The sequence below is a fragment of the Siniperca chuatsi genome, linkage group LG6 (assembly GCF_020085105.1).
Source record: "Siniperca chuatsi isolate FFG_IHB_CAS linkage group LG6, ASM2008510v1, whole genome shotgun sequence".
Classification (NCBI taxonomy): Eukaryota; Metazoa; Chordata; class Actinopteri; order Centrarchiformes; family Sinipercidae; genus Siniperca; species Siniperca chuatsi.
This window is the reverse complement of record NC_058047.1, coordinates 7,148,331-7,160,431: the sequence shown is the minus strand read 5'-3', so window position 1 is coordinate 7,160,431 and position 12,101 is coordinate 7,148,331. Positions and strand designations below refer to the sequence as shown.

The 12,101-nt window shown below is 38.1% G+C and overlaps 1 long non-coding RNA gene across 1 annotated transcript; it reads right to left on the bottom strand.

The window, feature by feature from the left end:
• Positions 1–8,540: 8,540 nt before the first annotated feature.
• On the bottom strand, positions 8,541–11,553 carry LOC122877836. Its single transcript, XR_006378357.1, has 3 exons — positions 10,562–11,553; positions 9,636–9,721; positions 8,541–9,469 (listed from the first exon to the last, which is right to left on the bottom strand). It is a non-coding gene; the product is annotated as an uncharacterized LOC122877836 (long non-coding RNA).
• Positions 11,554–12,101: the final 548 nt, after the last annotated feature.

Genomic DNA, 12,101 nt, shown 5'->3' with positions numbered 1-12,101 from the left:
GGGATTTACACACATGCGTGCACATCCACACACATGCAAAAGTGCCTTGAAATTATGTGCAGGTGTACCAAAGCCACAGTAGAATAAGTCAAAGAAAAGTCGTTGTCAGTTGTCTGGTGCCACTATTCCACACAAGCTCACATACATCAGCATGCACGTCTTGTTTTGGAGGTTGCAAATGAGCCAAAAAGTTTGACAAAACTACTGGGCTAAACAGAACTATTTTCTCCTTCTCTGGGGACGCATAAATGTGATCCCCAAAAAGATTTTGCAAGCTAATATGTAGATTTTTCCACCAGCATGTGTCATGTTTTAATCCCCACTTTATCTTGCATTGCAGAGACACAGAGAAACAAAACAACACAGTAGATAGACTAAAAACAACATCTATAAAATCATTTTGGAGGTTTTTTATTTGACATATCACCAGTGGTGGAAAAATTACTCTGATCCTTTATATAAGTACAATACCACAATGTAGAAGTGCTGAATTATTATCAGCTAAATTTACTTAAAGTATCAAAAGTACTAATTCTGCAGAAAACTGGCCCCTCTGATTGAAATATAGGGATGGATGGATCTATACTGTGGGATCGATACTTCAGTACTCACAAGCTACTCATTTGGAATCGATTCCTTTAAAAAATATTGATAATAAAATTAGTCTGCATCACGTCCAAACGTTTTCAGTACTTTTGTATAATGTTTGTGTACCAATACACAGCCCTGACATATTTAGCTGGCCTGTGTAAGATGACTGTGGAAACCTATGTGACATGAGAACCGAGCGCCCAGCCGCTCTCTTTAAACTTTTGCAATGATCTTTTATTTCTAAAAATGACCATTATTTTGAAAAATCACATACCCATTTAAGAAATGATCAGTATCGGTATCTGTATCGGTATCGTTAAAATAGTAATCGCCCATCTCTACTGAAATACTGTTAATACTGATGCATCTATGCCTAAGTAACATTGGTTTTGACAAGTGCTATACAAATAAACTTTATTATTACTTGATCATAACTTTATTTCTGGGGTCCATATTCAAATAAAATACATATAATCAATAAGGTTTGCACTTACACTATATACAATAACCAATTGTTTACCAACTAACTAAAATAGTTTAGTTACAACATTACCATTGCATCCAACAATACAATTACTTAAAAAAAACATACATATACAAAACATCAAAATAGAACAATTTAAATGGGTTGACAAGTAAAACACAACAACAGTAACAATCTCAATTCATTTAAACATCAATATTGCAAAGAAGAAACCAACTTTGCTTATTCATTTTGCAGGCCTGTATTCAAGAATAACCTCTTTAGCTGCTTCTTAAAACCTAAGTTGTAGTTTCTTGAGTTATAAAGCAGAGATATGGCTCTATACATTACTGTTTTTTGTAGCATTGGTCTTTGGTCAGGGCAATGTAACCTGCTCTCTCTCTCTCAAATACTATGTGCAAAGTACAGAGATAATAATCCAAATGTGTAAGTAAGCACCTGAGTAAATGAGTTACTCTCCATCACTATGTATGATCCACCTTTAGGTCATAAGACAAGTGATGACTTGGAAATAACCATATATAGTGATATAAGGTTATAGGTTATATAGCCCTGATCCTGAACACACACACAGAAAACACTCTCTGAAAGTGATCCTGGTTTAAAAATAACCAGTCTAATTAGTTTTCTGCTTTGCTTTGCTTGTGTGTGTGTGTGTGTGTGTGTGTGTGTGTGTGCGTGCGTGCGTGTGAGGGCAGGATAGGACTGCAGCAACAGAGTAATTAAGAGAAACAAGTCTTTGATCTTAAGGAGGTTTTTCTACAGTCGTCAGTGAGAGAGGGGATGTGTATATATGCGAGAGGGTGTGTACATGCGCGCGTGTGTTCATACTTTATTTTAAAAAAAACAACAGACCCTTAAAATAACCCCCCACCCCCTCTGAAATGAAAAGTGGACTCAAATTCTAAGCAACACGGCGGGGGTTTTATCTGTCTGCTCTGGTGACTTTGTGCTTTTTGGTCAGAGACTACATGTCACTTCTTTAAAATAACAGATTTAGGTCATTCTGAAAATAAAAAAACTTCCTCCGTCAGTTTTGCTTCTCAACTTTGTGACTAATTGACTGGAAGATAATTTGAATGCTGAACAGTGGCAGCAGGAGTCCACTCCATTCAGCGGTGAGACTGATGCATCTGAACAACACCAACAAACATGGCCCACAATCACTCTAGAGGGAGTGCTCCACTGAGAACATCATTACCGACTCTGTGTTGTCTGCTAAATCAAAGTAGCTTCCCCGGCCTTGATAAAAGAGCTCGCCGACTACCAGAGTAGGAGTTTCCCGCTGGGTTACTCAGATGAGAATCGTCCACTGAGAAACCAAGATGCGTCTGTTTTCTGGTCAGACTGAAATTTAACAAAAAAGGCCAAAAAAAGTAGAATTAAACATAGGGAAAGATTTTATATGGCCATCGTGGAGCTGGTCTGAACTGCTGGTTGAAGCCAGATGATAAACAAAGCGATATCAAACAGAATACAATAAGATTGGAAACATACTGTACAATACTATCAAACTGAATAAAATATGGCTGTAGAGTGTATATGAACAGAACATAATCAGTTCAAGTTCAGTATAATTTATTTATAAAGCCCTTCATCACAACACAGTCACAAGAAAGAGGTTTTGTACATCTAACCAATCAATAATCAATCAGAGAACAAAATTATGCAATACAGTATGCAAAACAGCAGGGGGGCAAAACAAAGCACAACACAAAGAATGGTATGTGGAAGAGAGACCCCAACAAGTCCTCCAAATTAAACAACAAAATATGTCGTTTGTCCAGAACAACACATAGAAACGTTTTCTGATCTGATGCCCTTATCGGCAGGTCGACATCACTTGTCTGTGCCTTCCAAAACCATTACAAGTCAATGCAGAAAAATAAATCTGTTTTATGTGAGAATATTGTGGTTATTAAAGGTACCCTGTAGCGTTTTGGACCACTGGTAGTGCTATGGAGCAAAGAAATGCAGCGATGCACCAACAAAGGCAACAAATTGTGGATGTAAACAATGCAGGATTTTTATTTTTTTAAAACAACTTGGTTAGACTCAGATAGATTATGGTCTGTGTTTAAAATTAGCACTTTGTTAAGATTAGGGAAACATGGTTTGGATTAAAATGACTCCTTCATTAAGGAGCTTCGTCTTCATGGTTCAGCATGGTTGCTGAAACGAATTATGCTGTCTTTCTTCTAGGGAGGACAGTCTCGAGACATAACAAGCAGAACAAAACCTCTAATAATCAGTGTGTACAATGGAAAATGTCCAAGAAAGCTGTAAAAACTTGGGTTTAAATGGCCCTTTTTAACTGCAGGACCTTTTCCATGAACCTTTTTAGGAACTCAGACTGTTTAATCTGTCCTGTTGTTGTTTTTATCTTGATCTTGATATCAACTAATTTGTTTGGCTATTTTAACCCATATTTAAAAGACAGGTACTGCAAGTGGGTGCAAAATACCTTACATTTTGTGTGATATAATGACATTGAATGTTATGAAGTATAATCTCAAAAAGAGCAGATAAAGTACCAATCAGAAAGAGTGAATGCGTGTGAGAGAATCGTTCCTACTTTGGATAGAAGAATGTTCTGGTGTTTTCAGTCTCTCTTTTCACCTCTGCACGATTCCTTTCCAACATTCTTTCTCACATGACTGTAAAACACTATTATATTTTGACTGTTGAGCTGCTTGACAGGCTGCACACCTCCAACTCCTCAGCACAGTAACCAACTTCACTGTGCTCTGGTGTTGTGTGGAAAACTACTGTGTGCAGCATGACATCAGGTCAGCATTGCTCATGGATGATGGAAAAAGGGCAATTATTGACTGACTTCTTTATTACAACAATGTGAGTTTGTTTGGCTGGTGTATCAGCAAACAGATACACCAGTTGCTCTGCTGTTGTATTTCTGACAAAGCAGCTGCTCAAGGGGTGTTTGCTGTAGTAAACCACACTTGCTGTTACCACGTGTGTCGCCCAATTAACCAGGACTGAAATCTGAAGGAATAAAACTTTAATGTGTCCAAAGATAAGATTTTAAGATTTTGCAGAGATCTCACTGGGTAAATGAACAAATGTTTCTCAATTTCTGAAAAGCTGACCTTTTTAGAGCGCAGTCTGTTTTCTGTTTGTGAGACGATAGGTGTCTTAATCAAACTGGAGCATTTGGTCCGGGGTGCCTCTGACAGCTTTAGACAGTTTCTCATTACTGAGCTGGCATTTAACATTTAGTCATTTTAACATTCAGTTCCACTCTTGTCTGCTGACTCAGAGCACAGGCTGTACCGTGCTATTCCAAAACACACCCAAAAACACTCTACAGTGGGACATTAACAAGGTTTGAAAACACTGAATGTAACGGTAAAAGTTGACTAATACACTGATTAGGAGTGATAAAGAGAACTACACATAGACATAAAGACAGAGTGATAACGTGATGGAGGTTTTTTTGCTTGGCTTGTTCATTTTTTGCTTCATTTGTTTAGTTAATTTATTGTGTTGGTGGCTTGTGGCTCTCAGTTTTAAGTATTCATACATGTACACACACACACACACACACACACACACACACACACACACACACACACACACACACACACACACACACACACACTTAATTGCTGCCTTTTACTGCTGTGACAAATACCATTATATTCCTCCCATAACCCTGCATTCACACTGCAAGCAACATGATCAACAAGTCACTGGGAAACTATTAATTTCCTAGCGCTGAGTAACCAAACGTGGCCTGTGTGTGGATGATAAACAATCTTGTCAAAAGCCAAACAAAAAGTTGGCCACAACTGAACTTTTCTGAATCAATGGGCCATCAACAGCCAATCAAATTCTCACACTTCTTTGTATCCCCATCACTATAATTTTGTGTCATGAGCAATGGCGGCTGCAAAATGGACGAGAAGCTGATTACAACCATTCAAAGCTTCCCAGTTCTCTACTACTTTGATTCGAAAGGCTACAGGAATAAAATGATGCTTGGAGAATCGCTGCTTCAATCATTGAGGTCAATGTTAAAGGACAAATCGAGCATGATTGAAAAGTTTGCTCATTTCCTGCTTTGTCCTTCAGCAGTTTATAATGCTCAGAGACTCTGGAAAGTTGTCACTATCATAATCAGTTTATCTTTTGCAGTGACAACTGTGAGACAAACTGTAGAAATGTGCTTGCAGGAATGGGATTGGCCAACACAGCAACTTGTTGAATGACATTGCATTGCATTGTGGCAAAAGTTGAGCCAGGTTCAACTTTTTGCCGGACGATCCAGCGTTTTTTGCCGGAACCCATTTGCATTTGTGTGTCAGTGGACTGGCCTCATTCAAATGAATGAATAGTTTTTTTTTAAATGCAGGGCTGAAGTTAGTCTAAACACAGCCTAACCCTAGTGATGCCATCAAGGTTAAATCAACCTGTACTTAGAGACTTCAAATTTATAAAATAAAGTCTGAGTTAAAAGCTGGAGGTGTGCAGTTTGAAAGCTGTGGGCATGTAATGGGAGATTTGCAGGGTGAGTCTAATGAAAATATGCCATTGGTTGTATTATGGGAAATATTGGATCCGGCATTTTTGGAGCTTGACCCATACTAGGGACTAAAACTCAGGATATGAATCTTAATGCAAGATTATTTTCTCAACTGCTGTTTCCAAGGTCAAGAATAAACTTGAACCTGATAGTAGTCCTTTCATACAACTATGCAAAATGAAATTGCCAGAACAAACTATAAGCCAGTGGTCTCCAAACATGTACTAACTGAGATGCATTATACACCCAGCAATACATTACAGCAGCTAAGTTCTCCTCTGGTTGACCAGCTGGAATGAAAACCTGTACAAATACAACCCGTCCAACTCACTACTCTAATCTGTTTCTGCTTCCAAATCTCATAGTGACTCACTCAGGGAAGAGCTATCCCCTATTGCACTGCTGTTGGTAACCCCTGCCTCTCTCAGGTGCAATAATTTGGAAAATCCCTCAGTACTAAGGCTGTCTACTTGCCAGGTAATGGGTTTTTTGAATGACTACCTGTACTGCACACCCCGCTGCTACACAACACAGTATCAGGAGATTATCCCCTGGCGTACAGTGAATCCTTATCTTTACGTTGCAGTTGGGATTATTCTGCTTTTGGAGGCACCAGCAGGAGAGAAGACTTGGTGATGCACAACCCATCAAATTAAAAAATAGACTGGACACCTACTGGAACTCTATATTATCAAATTACTCTTTCCAGTGCATGCAAGTTAGCTGCAATAACATTCGGCAGATTCATTTCTTTTGTAGTCACAGCACATGTCTCAGAAAACTGGCACAACACAACCAGCGCTGAATCCCTGAGCCAAGAAATGCCTCATCAGGTACCACAGGTGACACAGAGACGTCCTGTTAATTTCCACACCACTAACAGTTATGTGCCAGACAAACACACACTGAGTTAACTCGAACTGAAAAGACTGGCAGAACTGTTTCTATCCAACAGGAGCAGGAAAATTAGTGTATTTATCAACTTCTGTGTGCACATGTGCATTCTTGTGTGTATATCTCTGTGTGTTGCACAGAGGGATGCTTGACTCCCAATAGATGTCATTATTTTCCACTTGCAAGCTCTCATCTCAGCATGAGTGCAGAGGTATTTTTATTATTCTGTCTGTGTTATTTTGTGTGTGAGTCTGTGCATATGCATGCACACATAGATGAGTGTGTGGTACAGGGAGGGAGGGAGGAAGGGGTACGTGTGTGGGTGGGCGCTTCACAAAATGTTTGCCTCTCAAAAAGTTCCAGAGACTTTCTCATGCTTTCTGGTTAGCTGAAAAGTGCGGAAAATCTTATTTCCTACTAAAATTCCTGTAACAAAGAAGCTACAGCACATCAAGTGTCACAGTGTCGAGGGAATCGGTTCAAGTCACTGGCACAAATACAATCTTTCATCTTGTTCAGGAGCAAGCTTTTGAATTAACTCAGTATATGGCGTGACTGTGTATCAGGTTGGCAGGCACAGGGCTGATGTGTTGGAAAGTGGGATGGGATTCACCCTGAGAGGAAAGAGATGACACGATCAATTACATCAGCAAAAAGCTTGCAGAAGGTGTTAGTGCTTTTGTGCTGCACCTGGATAAAGGCAGCCAAGCGTTGCTGTGTTGCTGTCAGTACCACGGACAACAGTGTCTGATCAGGACCACGGACAGCTCCCTGCTCACTGCACCATGACTCCAGTGCTGATCATTGAGAGTCATCTCGTTTTTGACCAATACGTCCAAATAGATTCATTAAAGAGAAGCTTAATGAATGAATGAATGAATCTGAAGTCTTCACAGGAAAACTAATCTCCACACTGGACCCAGACTGGTGCAGAATTGCTGCTCCTGTAATTCAAATGATGTAAATCTGACATGGGGAGGCAAATCAGGGGGTTGTCACTTCTAATGCTAAAAATGTGCCTGAGTAGAAGGACTGTAACAATAGCACAGTGAGTCAAACCCGATCGAGACCGAATCCAGCTGTGATGTGTTGAGTGGAGTTTGTCCAACACTGCCTTGTCAAAGGAATGGAGTTTTGAAAATGTGTTAAAATAACATTTAGATTACAATGTCTCACACTCGCATACAGCAGTACTGTAAATTTACATTGAAAATGCTTTATTACAGAAGAAAGAAAAAGCATTTCTTGCTGCTGTGTTCTGTTGTTTATTGTTCCCTATTTATAGCCTTCTGTGTTGATAAGGAATGGAACACTTAATTGTTATTTGAACTTGCATTTTTGTTCTTTTTTTCCATTTCAGTAATTGTATTCTCTCTTTTTAATTTTTATTTATTTCTTAATTTATAATTCTTTTTAATGACACATGTGTGATTCTACACGAAAAAAAATTACCTAGAACTTGCCATTCTGAACTTTTTTCTAAGTATATCTTGATTCTTGATTTCTTCAATAACTATTATTTTATCAATGCATTTTGGAGTAACTCCTTTTTCAATCAACAAATCATAAATTAAACTTATTACATTTATATTAAGGGAAACTTTGCATCATCAGATTTTATCTGTGATCCTTACACAATGGTCTTTTGAATACCACATACAATGCAATTTAAAACCTGTTTCACAATCCTACCAGCCAAAATATGAAAGTATGATGGAAAACCAGGAGGGGCAATATGGCCTAGAATTATTTATTATCACATCACATTCAGTATTTCTAAGCTTTAATGATATAATTAATTAAAACTAACTTGACCTGGACCCAGATACGCAGCAGAAAATAGACTGAAGTATTAATCAATGAAAAATGATTAATTTATTTATTTTCATTTTTTAAATTTTATTTCATTAATTTATTTAATTTCAAGTTTTGCTAAAATCGACACTTGTCCACTATCAGTCATTGAGCTTCCCAGACACTACAGATAGCAGTAGTGACAGTGTTTGCTACAGGTCTGATGGTGCTGTCTGAAGCTCAACCATAAAGGACTCCTGCAGCACAATCCAACATTGCAACAATCCTTTTCCAACTATCTTTGAGTTCATAGATATAAAATGTCTCTCGACAGCCCATATTAAGTGCAATAACTTACATTACTGCCTACAGCTGGCAAGAGAAATATGAACGACTTTTTGAATACCTTCTAAGGCCTTTTATTGAAGAAACCGAATTCAATGCTTTTTAAGACAATTCAAGACCTGCACATACAATGTATAAAGATTACAATGACCGTATTAACTTCCTGGTTATCAAATTTTGCTAGTTGGAAACAGCAAATCAAATGTGGTGCAAATCCACCCGATTCCTAGCAGACCAAATGCGCTATGATCTGTTCTTTCCATCCACTTTTATTTGAGTAAGCTTTTGTATCCTCAGCCCTGATAACTCCATAGCTTGTGCTAAGAATCAATCGCCCTCTCTGCCACACAAATTAAATGAAATAAAACTCAGTGTCTCTACTTTCATTTCAGTTAAAGTCAGATCAAATTAATTTGGTTCCCTCCTATTCACAGCCTTCTTAATGTTTATGAGAGCTGAGCTTGTTCTATTTAAACACACCCATGAGTTGATGAGCTCTTAAGATTTTTATATAGGCTTGTGCTCCACATCACTTTTTACAGTATTTCCCAGGGGTGCTGTGTGTTGAGTTGTAGTGACTTTCACTACCCTTTTCTTAATTACGTCACTTGTTATTTTACTTCGCTCTTTATCTACAAGAATCTTAATTGAATATAAATCAGAAACCTAAAAAACATAAAGATGGGTCATGCCCTTTCACCCTCTACTTACTCTCCACTCTTTTCGTGTCTTTGTTGTGAAAACTGTGACTAATTTAATGCTGAATGACTCCCTGCAGCACTGAGAGAAAGAGACAGACAAAAAGAGACAAAGAGAGACTGGGAGAGCAGAGAGATGAAGAGAGCAGTAGGTGGAGAGAAAGGTAGAAAGTGAGACAAAAGAGAAGGATAGGGGCAGACAGAGAGAGATGGATAATAAGGACAGACAAAGCAGAATATTTCACCACTGGAATATTTCACACTTCACATAATATTTCATTCTTACCGTCAGATTCCTGGGTTTGAGATTCTACCCAGGGCAGACAGATTGACAGACTATTTTTCATCAGCCTTGCGTTTCCTCCCCAGCTCCTGCAACAGTAAACCTCTCCCTAAATGACTGCCATAAATTCTCCACAAATCCACATATATTTCTGCCATATTTCTGGTGACAGCTGATTATTTCTGCAGTGTTTAATGTTTGTGTTCACAACTACAGTGTATTAATCTAAATAATAATAATAATCAATGAAGCCATCATCGCTTCGTGGGTGTGTGTTGATTCTATATAATAAAGAACAAGAGGTCATTTAGAGATCAAAATAAGTTTCCTGACCAGAAAAAAAACCTAATCATTACGTCATAAAGTCCCTCTTAATTTATGAAGTAATATATTTAAAAGGTATAATGTAAAATATTATGTGGGTTTGAGAGAAGTGACCATTCGTAGCAGTTACTGTTGCTACACCTGTCAAGCTTTCCATTCTCGCACCACATTTAAATGCCGTTTATTGTGAAAATGATGGCAGATTTACTCGATATTCATAATAATTTTTAAAACACTTCAGACAGCGGTAGACAAAGGCAGGCTGCTCATTTTCAACTGACGACCATCAACTTGAAATGACAACTGCAGATTTTATCAAGCTGTAGCTATAGAGAGGCGAGGTCCCTCCCCTTCCTGTCTCCCCCATGGAACCTTATTTCCTTAACCTTATTTCGGAAAAAATATGTACGGTAGTCAACAGCGAGAGACAAAAATGTTTTGAATTGTGCCATGAATTACACATATGATGTTTGTCAATTTAAAAAGTCGCAGTTTGTCGTAGTACCATTTGGTTTTGTGGGAAACTGCTCAGTGAACTACATCTCTCGCTCGCACAATATACGTCTCCAACACTAACATTGCCGTCCCTTGTAACGTTAGCTTACCTGATGTTTTTTATCCGGGGACTCCTGGTCCTTTTATCAGCCTGGAAGCAAAAGAACGAGCATTGCTTGTGTGACTAAATCTGGTACTTTATAAATCTATGTATGAAACAACAACATTGTAGCTTCAGCGGCTCTGGGTAGCTTGTGGAGAGAGAAAGTCATGATTTTTTAATGTTTTCAGCTTACTTGTTTTTAAACAAGAATCCTGTAAAAGGGTTCTTAAAAATACACTCTATATCGTGTTACTGAGGCTAAAGCTTCATGTCCCAGGCAAAAAATCAAAATCTTCAATAGTTGCTGATCCATGACATGTAACGCAAAATAAAGAAACATCATTGTTTTTGTATTGCAGTGTGGCTAAGTATAAAAAGGAAAAATGTAAGATCAGACTTATTATTAACAACCCTGTTTTAGCTTACATACTTTTTTTGTTTTTTCAAACACACTTTTAACGTCACAAGAGCCAAGACTTTTAGGATGAGGTCTAACTGATGTGTTTGGCAAACATACCGCTAACTCGCCTTACATTGGCTAGGGTTGCTGAAGTGTAAACTTCCCCAAATCCAAGAGCAGGACAGAGTACCTAACGTTAGCTTAAACTCTGATATCATGCAGGACCGGCTACTATACTACTAATACTACTGTGAGGTTATTAAGAGAACTTTTTTTCACTTAGCGTGTAACCCACAAACTAATGTAGTTAGTTAACGATGTGCTCCTTGGAAATTTGGTTACGTAGGTAGTAAGCTATTTAGTCGGACATGCTAACAATTGCTCCTAACTTTAGAGTAAATAAACTGTAAATACACTGTTTAATCCACATTTCACTTTTTTTGTTGTGTTTTTGGTTTTGGAAAGACAAAAAAAAAAAAAAAAACCCAGCCCCCTCAGAACTTTTTAAATGCAGCGTATCTCATACCCATCAGATATATTAGGATTCACAAAATACTGTCACCTAGTGGGAGAGTCAAAAAAAAAAGAGAAACATTGAGTCACAGCAATCCATCCCAGAAGTCATAAATGTTGAAGCAGTGAGATGATTATCATGATGAGCTGCCTGTCTTGTATGACCTTTGATCCTTATTCTACCTTTGAGGTCACAATATCCCTGGAGTCTTCATTATTCCGTGCTGGAAGAGCAGAATTAAGAATAACTGTCTATATTATATGTGATGTAGTTTTCTAAGTGCATTGCTATGTTTCATTCTTTACCCCCCACTCTCTTATTGAAGAAAGCTGAGGAGACCTTCATGACAGTATGCAGACCTTATGATGCCTTAATTCAGTATTAAAAAATATGAAATTGTCTCATGAAAAGGTAGCTACTCCTCTAGATATGCTTGAAAATCTAGGTGCTTTTTAAACATCAGTCATTGCCAACTATTTGTGATACCCTTGTATAATTACTGTAAACAAATGACACCATGGTAGAGATGATTGGTAATGTGAGCCTCGCACCAGTGATGCTGTCACTGCTAATGTTTCTCTAAATTAAGCCCCTATTTCCCAAAAACCAATAAACTTTAATCTTTTTGAGAGG